Here is a 14,978-nt window from a genome sequence, read left to right on the forward strand (position 1 = left end):
GCCAAATTCTTTAATGTTTAACAATATTCCAACACATCTATTTTATATTTAAAATAACGATTTAAAATCTAGTAAGAGAGAGAAAATGATAGAAATAATCTATAGTGTGTGAGCCAGGCCTTTACATCCATGGTAGGAGGATTTCAATGTGTTTTTAGAAAGGGGTCATTATAACCCCCATCTCTAATGTAATAGTTGGAAATTTTACTTAATAAATTATGTTTTCCCATTACATATTTGATATTAGGTTTATTACATATTCTTCTTAGAGCATTTGTCATCATGTGATGATGGGGAGAATTGTTCCTTAGCTGGAAAGATGAAGAAAGGGAAGGGGGGATCCATCCCATTCCAAATCCGATTCCAATCAGGGCAGCAAGAAGAAGCACATGTCGAAACAATGTAAACTTTGAAAAGGGAACTGATATTGTTACCCATTTCGTAGAGATAGCAAAAAAATGACCTGATTTTGAAAAGGGTTGATGGAGAACACACATGTTTTTTTTAGAGCATAGTTTTTGGAACTTTAATTTTTTTCATGTGCATTACATTTTAGAATGGTAGTGATTTTCATGATGATTTAAAAAAGTGAGTATTCTGCATCACACCCTTTTTTTAAAAGACCTATTTTTTGACTTTAAATTTTCTAGTGTATGAAATGTAAATAATTATTTTCTAAATTTGATAGTTTTTGAAGTGGTTGTTTTCTTCATATTTTTTTGTTTTCTATTTTAATTTTAATTTTTTTTGTAGTGGGGTTTTTATTGTTTTGCATTTTTAAATTAGAAAGTCGATAGTTTGAATTTTAGATAATCTACATATTTATACATCCTTAATTAATTTTTCAATCCACATGAAATAATTGTTTCTAAAAAACAATATTTTTTAACAATGGACATAAAAATAACCATTTTTAACATAAAAATAACAAAAAAACTACACATTTTGATAATTTTTTGCTAGAATTAACATGTCAAAATCACAATTTTTATACAAAAATTTTAACTAAAAATGGTCAAATAATAGTTTTTTTAATGAATTTCATGTCAAAAAAATAACAATAATCACTTTTTTTCAAAAAATAATAATTAACTTAAAAATCAATGCGAAAATCACAAATTACAAATATTGAACACATAACAACTTTAATTGATTGATTATTCTTTTCATAAAATGTCAGAGCCAAAACATTGCAAAACTTGATTTCCAAGAATAAGTTAAATTTAATCAACAATGTCACGTAATCCAAACTCTTCATCCTCTAGAGTTTCATCATTGTCTTCTTCCATAATATTTTCTACTTCATTTTGTGCATTTTCCTCTTCTAATGGGTCTTTGATGTCTGCGAATCTCCCAATGTATGTCTTTCCAAACATACCATGTAATGGTGGTTGGGGTTCCTTTGCCTTTTTTGCCACACGTGATTCACTAAAGTCCCCTTTCTTCAACCCAATTTCTTGCATTGCATCTGGAAGAAATTGAAGAGCATTAATTCTTTGCTGAATGAAATTGCATTGTAATGGATCTTTCTCAATTGCAATGCAATTTATTCCTTTTTGAAGGCAGCATGCTAGTGTTGTACCTAATTATCAAGCACAAAAAAATAATGAAGTAAATTAGTACAGTGACATATTAATTAAAAAAAGAACATATTGAAATTCAATTCCATATAGCAAAACCTACCTGAGCCAGAAAATAAATCTAGAACCCAATCTCCTTCATTTGAACATATGTCTATAAGATAGTTAATCAATAATTGTGGTTTTTGATAAATGTTAACTATCTCTCCTTTCGTTTCTTTGTCTTCATATGTTAGTTTTCTCACAACAGCATCATAAGTCAGTATTTGGCTATGACTCTTTCCGTCCACCCGATTAAAAATCATAGACATATGGCTATCATCTTTTGCCCAACTATCAATATGAATGAACTCACAGTCATTTATAAATTGTTGATCTTCATTGTTAAGAAGATTTGACTTTTGCCTGTAACATGAAATAGTAAAAGTTCAGTTAACTTGTACATAAATGAATTTTTCAACATTAATCAAATATACCTATTAAACGTCTTACCATGTAAGCTGCATCCTTGAATTTGTTTTCCCCTTGAAGCTTGACAATATCATTGCCAATTGTGTGTCTGAATGAAATGTCACAAATCTCCATAATGGTGATGACATCACTTCTACAAATCCCGCAACCACTTTATTAAAAGATTGATAAGTATAAGGGTCACTATCATAGTAAATGTTTGGAATATTGAAACCATGGGGAATATCTGCAATAACTAGGGCATAATCCCTTTTTGGTATGAGTTTAGCAATGTCTTCACAGTCACCTTGTATTACTTGATATTGAATAGTGTCTAGCCCATTCCAAATGAAATGATTAAGAGTTGGATCAAGTTCAACATTCTTAATACGTTGCTTCCTCAGTCTTTCAATCTTTATTTTTTCAATAAAAGTCTTGAAGCTGTCTGGTGCTCCATTATCTTCCTTCCTCATCTTTTATCAAATAAACAAATATATGTGTAAGTTTTAAATTAAAAATAGTACACAGATGAATAAAACTGAATGTATAAATCAAGATACCTTTTTAAATGCAAGATAAAAAGTTTTTAATGTTGATGTAGAACTTGAATCTGGATAGTTGCGTACAACATCATCCCAACTATCTTCATTCAACAATCTAACCATTTGTTCCTGAATTTTCATGTAAACTTTGTGACTGCATAGATAAAGTAACAAAAAGTTAATATAATGATATGTATAAGAAATAGTACCAAGAACAACATGTTTTATTTAAGAGATAACTATAATCCTATAAATAAATAAAAATCATTCAACAAACTTACTTTTGAAATTCTTCAGACATTTCTTCCAATGATAATTCCCCTAACCTCACACGAGATAATATTGTTTTGACAATTTTTTCATCTTTCACTCCTTGCATCGCCCTCTAAGGCGTGGTGGTCATATCGTCTGGAAGTTGCTTCAGTTCAGGAGCTGATTTACTGTTGCTACATATCAATGGCTTAGATTTTTTGACCCTCTGGTTTTTAATGCCAATGTCTTCCCACATGGTAAAAATCTCATCAATCAACTTCCAAACATCTCCAGTTCTAAATGCCAATTGGAAAATGTTATCAACACCTCTGAATAAATCACTATGTCTGTTGTCTTTTCCACCTTTTGAATTGATTTTCTCTTCAATTTGATAGCCTATTTCCATACAACATTCCTTTTGGAAATCTGCAGTAACATGTATCCTATCCCCACCACATTTTTCTTGAAATTCACTATGAATAAATCTAACCCTTTGGATGAAAGTCATAGACATCCTATATTCATTATCTGAATTATGGTCCCATGCTACTAACTTTGCTTCTGTTTCATTTAAACCAGCATAAATGATACATTTCATTGTTTCAAAATGTGGGTTATTAGGATATTCCTCCATCAATTGTCTTTGAGCTTCTACAGAATGGTTCCCCCCAAGCACATAATAATTGCATTCAAAACATTTTGACTTATCAAATGCTTCTTTGTTGGGAACTTGAAGTGGATCAACAAGAATAACATAACTAACCACATGAGCATATGGATTGTACCTCATCAATGTCTTAAAGTTGTGAACATGCAGATGATGTGGCTTTATGACTTGATATTGGCATTGTCCTTCACTTGCCTTATAGGTTTGTCTGACATTTAGATGAAATGTACGACCACCATCAATTAAGTTTCTTTTTGTCAAGTTCTGTCGAATGGCATTTTGTTTTGTTTTGATAATGCCATCATCTAAATCAGCTCCTGGTGTAATGATTTCTCTACTTTCTTTTGAAGTTTCACTAGGTTATTGATTGCTGGTAATGACTACTTCAAGATCTTCAACTCTACTTTTCTTCGTCATAACATTCTCAACAGATTTATTCTTGGGCATTGTTACTTTTGGTCTTTTACGACTTTTATTACATATCAATATTTTGTGAAGATATGGAAGAAAGAATTTAATAATGTCTGTATTCCTAAGAAGACAAGGATGGGGATTTGCAGTACATGTGCTTCTCTTAAATCAAAAAGGGACAAATGTGAAGGCTCAGAAAGAGGTAAGCATTCATAACTTTAACTTTTAAAATTGTATAGTCATCAACTATGAAAACATATTTCTTAATGAGTTTCTTTTATGTTGTGTAGATTTAATTGTCAAAGAACTTCAGGAGCATCGCAAACAACAAACAAATGAAAGGAAGAAGTTGTACAAGCATCGAAAGAAGTGTTATAATAATCCGAATAAATATTTTGGTTTGATAATTGATGGTATGGACCAGAAGAAAACACTTTTACCACATTTTGTTCGCACACCCAAAAATTTACAAGAGGAAAATTTTATTCAGTTTCACTTGGTCGGTTGTATGGTCTTCAATGGGAAAATGTTGCCAAGGGTGTACTTCACAACTCCAAATATTCATAATGATGCAAATCTGACCATAACCATAATTCATGATGTGATTTCTCATTGGTCAAGTAATCTTCCTGAAGTTTTGTATCTACAATTGGACAACACTTGCCGTGAAAACAAAAATCAGGTTGTTTTTGGATATCTAAACATGCTTGTTGAATTGAGAATTTTCAAAAGGTAAAGGTTGGTTTCCTTCTTGTTGGGCACACTCATGACCATATTGATCAGATGTCCAGTCGTTTTTCAGTCACATTGAGGAGGAAGGAAGTTGGGAGCTTGCCATCACTAATTGAATGTATTAAGAAATCATACATGCCAGAGCCTACGTTTGATGTGTTGGAAGAAACTGTTGACATGCGAAGGTTTATTCTGGGATCATATGGTGAGGGGAAATGCATTGAACAACTTAATGACATTAGCTTCCAACATCAATTTCGTATCAAAAAAATTGATGGGAAAACACTAATATGGGGCAAGAAGTTTTCAACTACTACAGAATGGGCACCGTCATCAGGTTTGCAATTTTTGAAGTTCATTCCAGATCGTCCAATATTTGCATCAAAAATATTGTTATTACAATCAGTTGGTGAAGTTCAAAATGCACGCAGACAGAATAGACATATAAATTATTCTGATTGCCTGGAAGAAATTAAAACATGTATTAGATATACATATGAGTACTTTGACATTGCTGATTCAGTTTGGTGGGAATCATTTTTCAATAATCAAAGTGATATCATTTCAACAACAACAAATGAAGATATACCTTTGAAAAATCCATTTAGTTGGCCACAAAATGTGTCGAATGAACATGAGGAAGTAAACATTGTTGAATAGCAACAAAGTCAAGGTATTATTAATTCTTCATAGGCAACGAAAAGAGAGATGTATATTGGTTCCAGAAGATCTCGTGCACAACATGAAGCCATGGATGACCTTTATAGGGGTTCAGTACAGGATATTAAGGAGGGTTGCATGATTGCAGTGCTAGCAGATGGAGATCCCAATGGCTATCCATTTTGGGTTGCTAAAGTTATAAAGGTCTTTATAGAAAATGAGGATGTTACAGGTGTTGAAGTACATTGGTATGCCACAAATACACACCCATTCAATGGTGTGTATAAGCCAGAGATGGTAGCTGACAAAAAAAAATGGCAGAAAAAGAAAAAGAAAGGGTACAAATATAAATCATCGCCGCACAAACATATTACAATTGGAGGATGTTGACATACTTGTTTATGACTTCAATTTAACAAAGAGAGGAACTCTTCGCTTCAAGACGATAGAGATTCTGAAAAGGTTGTTACCAGAAGGAACAGTGTTGACATGGGAGTCTGCTGAAACCAGTCGTAGATCTAGAAGAAATTTGAAACCTGAAATGTTCGGCATGCATGTGGACTCAGATGGGGCACTAGTTGATGAAAGAGAAGAATATGGAACATCTTCGTCAGCATCCAGTCACTCATCTGAAGATGTGAATTCTGATGGTGTGCAAGAAAATATGAGTGATTTTGAATAATTGTTTAAGACAATTTATATAACTGATGTATGCATCGTATCTTCAAATAAAATTAATGTTTTCCATATGGTGTTAAATGAGAAGTTATGAATCATTTTTATGTTGTTGGATTATATGTCCTAAGTATGATAAATTTTATTGTTTAAATATCTACAATGCAATATCAAATTAGAGATATAATGTATGTTTTATTTAGTATACAAATAAAGACTTTTGAATTCATTTAGTGATGTAATTTTTTCATAATGTCATGGTTTCTTAATTTTATAGTTGAAAAATTTTCAATTTCTTTTGTATCTAGCATGTTATGGTTGAAAACATGTTAAATTTATACTTAGGAAAGAAAAATGATATTCTACCAAAAACATTAATGTGTTTTTTCCTCATAAATAAATTTGTTTGAGACATAAAAATTTGGTTTTATTAGCATTTTTTTAAAATTTCGAAAATTGACCCTAAAAAAAAAATCATTGTTCCAGTATCATTACTTTCATTTTGAAGCTATTATTTGCACATAAATTTCATAGTAAATTTCGTATTCACTGCCATTTTTAAAACATGTTCAAAATTTATGCCTAAAAAATAAAAACATCGTTCCAGTATACACACTTTTTGTTTTTAGCACTATTTTTGATGTTTTTTTGGGGTTTTTGGGCCAGAGTTCCCGTTTTGAGTTTATAGTTCTCGTTTCAAAGTTTACATTGTTTCGAGGACTAAATGTTTTCACTGTCATGAGTTGGGACACTATGCCACAAAGTGTCCGCACAAGAAGGCCAGTAATAAGCCCTTAGGAGGAGCGGCAGGTGAAGCGCTTGCTTCACAATTTGAACTGGACTGCACCCTCATCGCTTGCATGGTGATATTAATGATGGGTAGTATGTGGTACCTAGATAGTGGAGCCTCATTCCATATGACCGGAAACAAAGAGTTCTTCAATGACTTGGAGAAGAAGGACCTCCATATGCACATCGAGATGGGAGATGATGGGAGGTATAGCGCGACCGACATCGGTACTGTTACCTTTCAGAGGGAGTTTGGTACTCCTCTCACATTAAAAGATGTCATGTATGTTTCGGGTTTGAAGAAGAATTTGGTTTCAGTTTCCATATTGGAGGACTGTGGCTACGATGTTATATTTAGCAAGGGAAAGGATTTCCTTCATCATATAGCCTCAGGACAGGAGAAGCAGATCAAGGTTTGGGTGAAGAACCTCTACAAATTGGATGTAGAAGACTACGTTGCTTTGAGCACTAAAGTAGAGAAGGTGCAGAGTCAAGACATCAATGAGTAGTGGCATAAAATATTGGGTCACATGCACCATTGAACTATGTTATTCTGTCGGAATAGTATGTTGGCTCTTAGATCAAGTTTAAAAAATAGAGGGTTTTATTTCTAGGCAAATATTATATATTAATCAACAACCACAACTATAAATCATAGGTATGGTCATTGTGCTTCATAGGCTCTTGTCCAGTTACAGTGAACAACGTTAAAAAAAGCTTCATAACACTTGAGGGAACCCCCTCTGGTTCGAGGTCCAACTTGAACCTAAAGTTTGGACATGTTGGTTTCTTGACATAGTTTCGTAGCCAAGAACTCTATTCGAGAAAAAGATACAACATTTTGCGCCATTGTCAGGGAGCGAAGTAATGAAGAAATCTTTCCCTGGAGAACGATCAAGACTATATCTACTCTTTGCTTGTGAACAAGGAGTATGCATTTGATATTATTTGCAATTCCTTCACTTGGAGGCTCCATTTTGTTTATATGGAAATTCTAATGGGTTATCAATTCCACTAGTGTTACAGGGAATAGTGTCTATGCAGAACTGCTAATCCCACTAAGGCTGGTAGCTACCTTAGAAACAAACAGAGTAAAACTACTTTCGTTTTCCTTTATGAAAGATAGATGAGAGAAGAATAAAGGAGACCAACCTCTGTCTTGCGCTTGGTTCCTTGCTCGATTCCTCTCTCTTCTGATAGTCCTTTGCTACTTGCTTTCTTGTATACTAAGCTTCACAGAGTACCTCTAGAATCAAAGTAGCATAACACTATACGAGAACATGGATCTATTATCATAAACAATTTAGGATCAGATGTAAATTGACCATACAAATGCATAAAACATCAATCACACAAGAGTATGGAGGAAAACTTGAATAGCTTTATTGATAATCAAGAAAGAGCTAAGAGAGTTACAACCAATTGTTCTAACCCAGCATCATCCTCTCAGCAAGTAAGCCCTTCTTCACCTCATGAAAAGCTTAGATCACCCAACACTATGATGTTGCCTCAAGAAACCAACAACAATTCCTTACAAGATGCAAAATTCCAGCCTCTGGATCTCTGGGATGAGGGATCCATATATAGATGTCTGCAAGGGAGACGAGTCAGCTTGTGATTTGATTAGTGTCTTCCCTCTGATAGTTCTTGATTCCACTTGGAGATTGATGATCTCTTACTCATCCCTGGTCGAATTCAGAGAGGCAAATGTCACAGGAGAAGTTTCTGGAAGATTCCATGCTTCTCCACCTTGCGGATTGACCCTGCCATTTGTCTCTTCTCGCCCATCGCACCCCATAGAAGGGATTTTTGAAATGAAACGCACCTACTGTGTGTATTTAGCTGGCATGCAACGCACTTTGCCTATGGAGCAGGTGAAATGGTCCAGTTTTGACCAGTTCTGAGTAGTTTTTCATGGAGAACTTCTGGGAGAAGCTGTAATCAGTTGACCTTGTTCTTTTAGGGGTTGGAACAACACCTTTAGGGACTTAGGAGCCCTTGGTTTATGGACATTTTATGCTTGGGGTTGCAATGCCCAAATATTTCTATAACAGTTTCCCCCTAAAGCATGAGGTCATTAATCTTTTTGATGCCGGGTGAAATGCTTTATCATGAGGATCCGAAGTTCTTTCAAGCTGGAAGGAGACCTGTAATAAGATACAATACAATATATTATCTTCATAATACTTTCATGATCTATCTGAGGTGTGCATTCCCATGCTCAGCTTTATAAATTCATTTTCATGTACATGAGACAGAAAATCGTCTGAGTGTAGACTGATGATTCTGGTAGAGCCATCATCCCATAGATTGGATGATTATCTGTGCAGCGATGATGTACATTTGATGTCTTTATTTTCCTGAATATATATCGTAGACCGGATGGATGAAACTAGATCCGGGGTCTTCAATCTCGTTCGATCTTCACTCAAAGTACAAGTCGATCCATGTGAGAGATGTTCTGGAGTCGAACATGGAAAGACATCACCTGATTACCAGCCAATGATGTAAGCTGTTAACAGGCGCGAGAGGAATCACCGATAATGATGATGACCCTCAAGGTACTACAGTACAATTCACGTGGTGTGAATAAAGGACTTGGCGTCGAACACCACGCAAAATCTTTCGGTCGAAGGTCATTGATGTAAACCTGTCGCCGGAAGTGAGAAACTTGCCATTGAGGCATGCAAGCTTCAAAGTACTGAAAGGGGTGTGCCTAGATCGACTTCTTGGATAACGAGCTGGTGTCGACAAGAAGTGATCCGTCATAGGAGGGCCTTAATGAATCCCACATCAATGACATGGAAAGGAGCAAATGATTTTAATGGAGGTGAAAATGATCTGGTGATATAAGGTTCAGGGTGGCGGTCATGAAAGAATGGAGTGTAAATGTATTGCAGTGGGTGAGACACAGGTGAATTCTCTGAGTGACTTCTCTTGAACATATCGGCGACACTAACATGATGGATTGGTAGCATTAACCCCAAATGTGGATGGTGTGATGGAACCATGGTGATGTGACCGGTGAATGGAACAACGCAACCCGACTAGGATGCAGAGTGAAAGTGTCATGTTCAAGAGCGACTTGCTACCAACAAAGTTTCTTCAAGTTTTCTTCCCAATTTTTCCCCAGTCATTGCTGACCAGTACCTTTTTATTTTTGTCAAGCTTGAGGAGGATAACATATGCTTGTTCTATAATTTTCCCTTCAGGCAAACCCATCGCTATGTTTTAACGAGCCTAGCGATAGTGAAACTCGTTCTTGTCTGTTATGGACAAGTTTGTCGCTATTAGGTTTTAACGAGTTTAACGACAAAGATAACTCGGTCCTTTTCAATTTTAGAGAGTCTGAAAAGGGACGTAAAGGAAACTCCAAAAATCCTTTTTCGTCATCTAATCCCTTGGGTCCGAAAAAGTATAAAACAATACAGAAGGGATGAATCTTCGGTACTTTTAACGAGCCGAACAAAACAAGCGCTCGATCTTTTTGTGTAATAATCCCTCAGGTCCAAAAAGATTAAAATCTAAAGGAGGGATAGCACTTCCAGTCACTTTAACGAGCTGGAGAGGCCAATGGCTCGGCAATCTTTTCATATTTTATGAGTCAGTTGAAAAGAACTTAAAGGAGACTCATCTTTGAGGAACAAGTGATAAATTCGGGTAGCAGCTGATTCCAGGTATGGTTTGGAATTTCCCAAAGGATGGCTAACAGGATCACTCTTCGCAGCCGTTCCTCAAAAGGGGTAAACAATCAAGTGGAGGTGAATGATCGGCCAATACAAAGTGGAGGTGATGATGAGAACACGACCAAGGCTTCAAAGGCTGAAGTACTACATTCACGATGGTTATTTACCGGAAATTGGTTCATTTTTTAATGAGCTTAAACGCTGGGGGAAACATTTGCTCATTGCTTATGTTTATTTTTTAACGAGCATGAAGTCCGCGTTAAAACTGCTCAATTAATCCAGTCGTATAATAAGAATGTCTCATATATAAAAACGACATTATTTCAAAGCTTTGCCCCACATCCTTTCTTTATGCAAGTTAGGAAACGACCAATCCTACGATTTTAAAGGGTTAGAGGACCTACAAATTTAAAAAATAAATGGCCGCTCTTCACTTGCATGCCAAAAGGTTTGCATGCCCCCAGGTATAGAGACATAGAGTTTCAAGGTTACCCCGCAATTTCGCGGACAAAACAATTGTTTTGCCAAAAAGGCCTACCTCTTTCAGGTTACCAAAGATTGTTCTATTTGTACCACAAACAAAACACTTCTTCGGTTATGTCTATCAAAATAGGCAAAGGCGAGTGGCGCAGACGCCACCACTCACATAACTTTGACGAGGGAATCTTATTCCAGTCTAACCCCCTTTTCCAATTGCGGATGGGAGTGTCAGACTAGTCATATATCCTTCACGTAAACCTATGCTATACCTGACGTTTTCCTGCCGAAACAGACCAGGGTGCATGCCCCCTGGGTTTCAGTCATGTCCCCCGAATCACTCGTGCTCATCAGGTGGACGGACTGGGGATTGATGAGACATTTCGTGCGTGAAAAGACCATTTAGGGATGGTATATGACTATTTGCTATGCGTGAACTGGGGAATGAAAGCTGGTCTATGAGCTTGACCACTCTTACTTCGTGCGGAAAACACATTACTCTAAAGAGTGAGGAGACAATGGCTCCCATGCAATAAATATAGTCTCACCCAAGGAGTAGATTATAATCCAGGGGTCCTTGGACTACCATTATGTTCATGTGAACGGTTTTCCCTCCCAATGTTATGAGCACATTGCGAAGGATCCCTAACAGTCGATTGGTTCCTTTGTCAAAGCCTGTTAGATTTCTCATCTCAGGCGAAAGTGATGGCGAACCAAGCGCTTTCCAAGCAGTCGAGGAAAGGATACTCACAGAAGCCCCTTCATCTATGATGGTACCGGCCATAACCATTCTATGTATTTGAGCAATGATTCGGAATGGTACACTAGCCGGTAAACGGGGTTTGCCTAGTAGATTCTAGTCAAAGGAAACAACTAGGTTTCTTGGAGGTGGGACCGAATAGATGGCTGGGTACGACTTTGACGAACTTCCTTCCTGCAGTAAAGGAATGGGTAAATTGCCCCCATGTTCATCGGAGTCTGTGCTTACGAAAAGAATTTGGACGGTGTCATCCTTGTACTCTTCCGTGACTATATCATCTGAAGATGGAACCTCTGAAGGCAAGACCAGGTCAACTGCCGCCTCGACATTTTGACTTTCGTCTGGTATGGATTCAAATGGTTTTTCTTCAGTGATAGATACCTCGGCCGACCACCTGGGCGGGTCAGCCGGATTTTCAACTAGTGAGGAACTTGGCAAGAGTTTCTTATATCCAGGAGGGAGGCGTAACGGTGAAACCAGACGGTCGTCCAAAACTCTTTTAGCCTCGTCTATGAAGGGACAACGGTGGACAGCGTGATCGCCTTCACACATTTTACAGGGAAATTTGCATTTTCCTTTTTGTCCAAGGGCTTCACTTTCACTAGTTGACGGTGTATTTTCAACATGATCATCAGAGGTTGACGACATCAGGTTGTGCAAACGAGGAGACCAATCCCTTAAGATCCGAGGGATGCAAGGCAACACATTATCTTCATAATATTTTCATGATCTAGCTGAGGCGGGAATTCCCATGCTCAGCTTTATAAATACATTTTCATGTACATAGGACAGACAATCGTCTGAGTGTAGACTGATGATTCTGGTAGAGCCATCATCCCTTAGATTGGATGATTATCTGTGCAGCAATGATGTACATTTGATCTCTTTATTTTCCTGAATATATATCGCAGACCGGATGGATGAAACTAGATCCAGGGTCTTCAATCTCGTTCGATCTTCACTCAAAGTACAAGTCGATCCATGTGAGAGATGTTCTGGAGTCGAACATGGAAAGACATCGCCTGATTACCAGCCAATGATGTAAGCTGTTAACAGGCGCGAGAGGAATCATCGATAATGATGATGACCCTCAAGGTACTACAGTACAATTCACGTGGTGTGAATAAAGGACTTGGCATCGAACACCACACAAAATCTTTCGGTCGAAGGTCATTGATGTAAGCCTGTCGCCGGAAGTGAGAAACTTGCCATTGAGGCATGCAAGCTTCAAAGTACTGAAAGGGGTGTTCCTAGATTGACTTCTTGGATAATGAGCTGATGTCGACAAGAAGTGATCCGTCATAGGAGGGCCTTAATGAATCCCACATCAATGACATGGAAAGGAGCAAATGATTTTAATGGAGGTGAAAACGATCTGGTGATATAAGGTTTAGGGTGGCAGTCATGAAAGAATGGAGCGTAAATGTATTGCAGTGGGTGAGACACAGGTGAATTCTCTGAGTGACTTCTCTTGAACATATCGGCAACACTGACATGATGGATCGGTAGCATTAACCCCAAATGTGGATGGTGTGATGGAACCATGGTGATGTGACCGGTGAATGGAACAACCCAACCCAACTAGGATGCGGAGTGAAAGTGTCATGTTCAAGAGCGACTTGCTACCAACAAAGTTTCTTCAAGTTTTTCTTCCCAATTTTTCCCCAGTCATTGCTGACCAATACCTCTTTATTTTTATCAAGCTTGAGGAGGATAACATATGCTTGTTCTATAATTTTCCCTTCGGGCAAACCCATCGCTATGTTTTAACGAGCCTAGCGATAGTGAAACTCGTTCTTGTCTGTTATGGACAAGTTTGTCGCTATTAGGTTTTAACGAGTTTAACGACAAAGATAACTCGGTCCTTTTCAATTTTAGAGAGTCTGAAAAGGGACGTAAAGGAAACTCCAAAAAATCCTTTTTCGTCATATAATCCCTTAAGTCCGAAAAAGTATAAAACAATACAGAAGGGATGAATTTTTGATACTTTTAATGAGCCGAACAAAACAAGTGCTCGATCTTTTTGTGTAATAATCCCTCAGGTCCAAAAAGATTAAAATCTAAAGGAGGGATAGCACTTCCGGTCACTTTAACGAGCTAGAGAGGCCAATAGCTCGGCAATCTTTTCATATTTTACGAGTCAGTTGAAAAGAGCTTAAAGGAGACTCGTCTTTGAGGAACGAGTGATAAATTCGGGTAGCAGCTGATTCCAGGTAAGGTTTGGAATTTTCCAGTCACGGCAATGTTACAAGGATGGCTAACAGGATCACTCTTCGTAGCTGTTCCTCAAAAGGGGTAAACAATCAAGTGGAGGTGAATGATCGGCCAATACAGAGTGGAGGTGATGATGAGAACACGACCAAGGCTTCAAAGGCTGAAGTACTACATTCACGATTTTTATTTACCGAAAATTGGTTCATTTTTTAATGAGCTTAAACGTTGGGGAAAACACTTGCTCATTTCTTATGTTTATTTTTTAACGAGCTTGAATTCCGCATTAAAACTGCTCGATGTGGGTTTATTTTTTAACGAGATTTAACCTTGCGGTAACACTGCTCATGATAAGTTTGCATGCCCCCAACATAATAACGCAAATTGAAGTGCATGCCCCCCAAGCTTCATTGCATTCAACTTGGTGGTTGGAATGAAGGTTTACCTTTGAGATTTGGAAAGGTATTTGTTTCATTTTTTAATGAGGTTGACACAGTAAAAGAACTATCCTCATGACTCGTTGTTTCATTTTTTAATGAGGTTGACACGAGATTAGAACCATCCTCGAAATCCACCGTATTTATAGTATTTGATAGAAAATCAAAAACTGAAGCATGATTAAGGTCATTGGAATAATTTTCGTGGTATTCCAGAAGATGGGAGTGATGGTGGCAATCTTCCCATGGTGCCTCTCCTATCATCATTGATTGAATGATTCCTTCGTCTGTAGAATGTACATGCGACCAAGGATCTGAAGAGGTGCCATATTCCTTAGACCTATCTATCCAAACACTCGATGAGCGTTGATTTGGGTTTGCCCCCCAGGCCAAGAAAATTGATTGCTACAATATTTCTAAAATGGCGATGATCCATGCTGACAAAATGTTTAGGAATCTTCCGAATTCATTAGATATAGATTCATATTGCAGGTTTCCACTGTGGCCACTTCCTCCAGATTACTCGGAGGCGGTAGGGAAAAAGTACCCATTAAGGCAGGGTCTTTTAGTAGACCTACTCTGATATTTTGAAGCGAATGATTGCTTCCATGGATCATTGGAATGCTTCCCGTAACTTGTGAACTGTTGG

This window comes from Pinus tabuliformis, chromosome 7 (genome assembly GCF_031772625.1).
Source record: "Pinus tabuliformis cultivar Carrire ecotype Pingquan chromosome 7, CPIR1, whole genome shotgun sequence".
Classification (NCBI taxonomy): Eukaryota; Viridiplantae; Streptophyta; class Pinopsida; order Pinales; family Pinaceae; genus Pinus; species Pinus tabuliformis.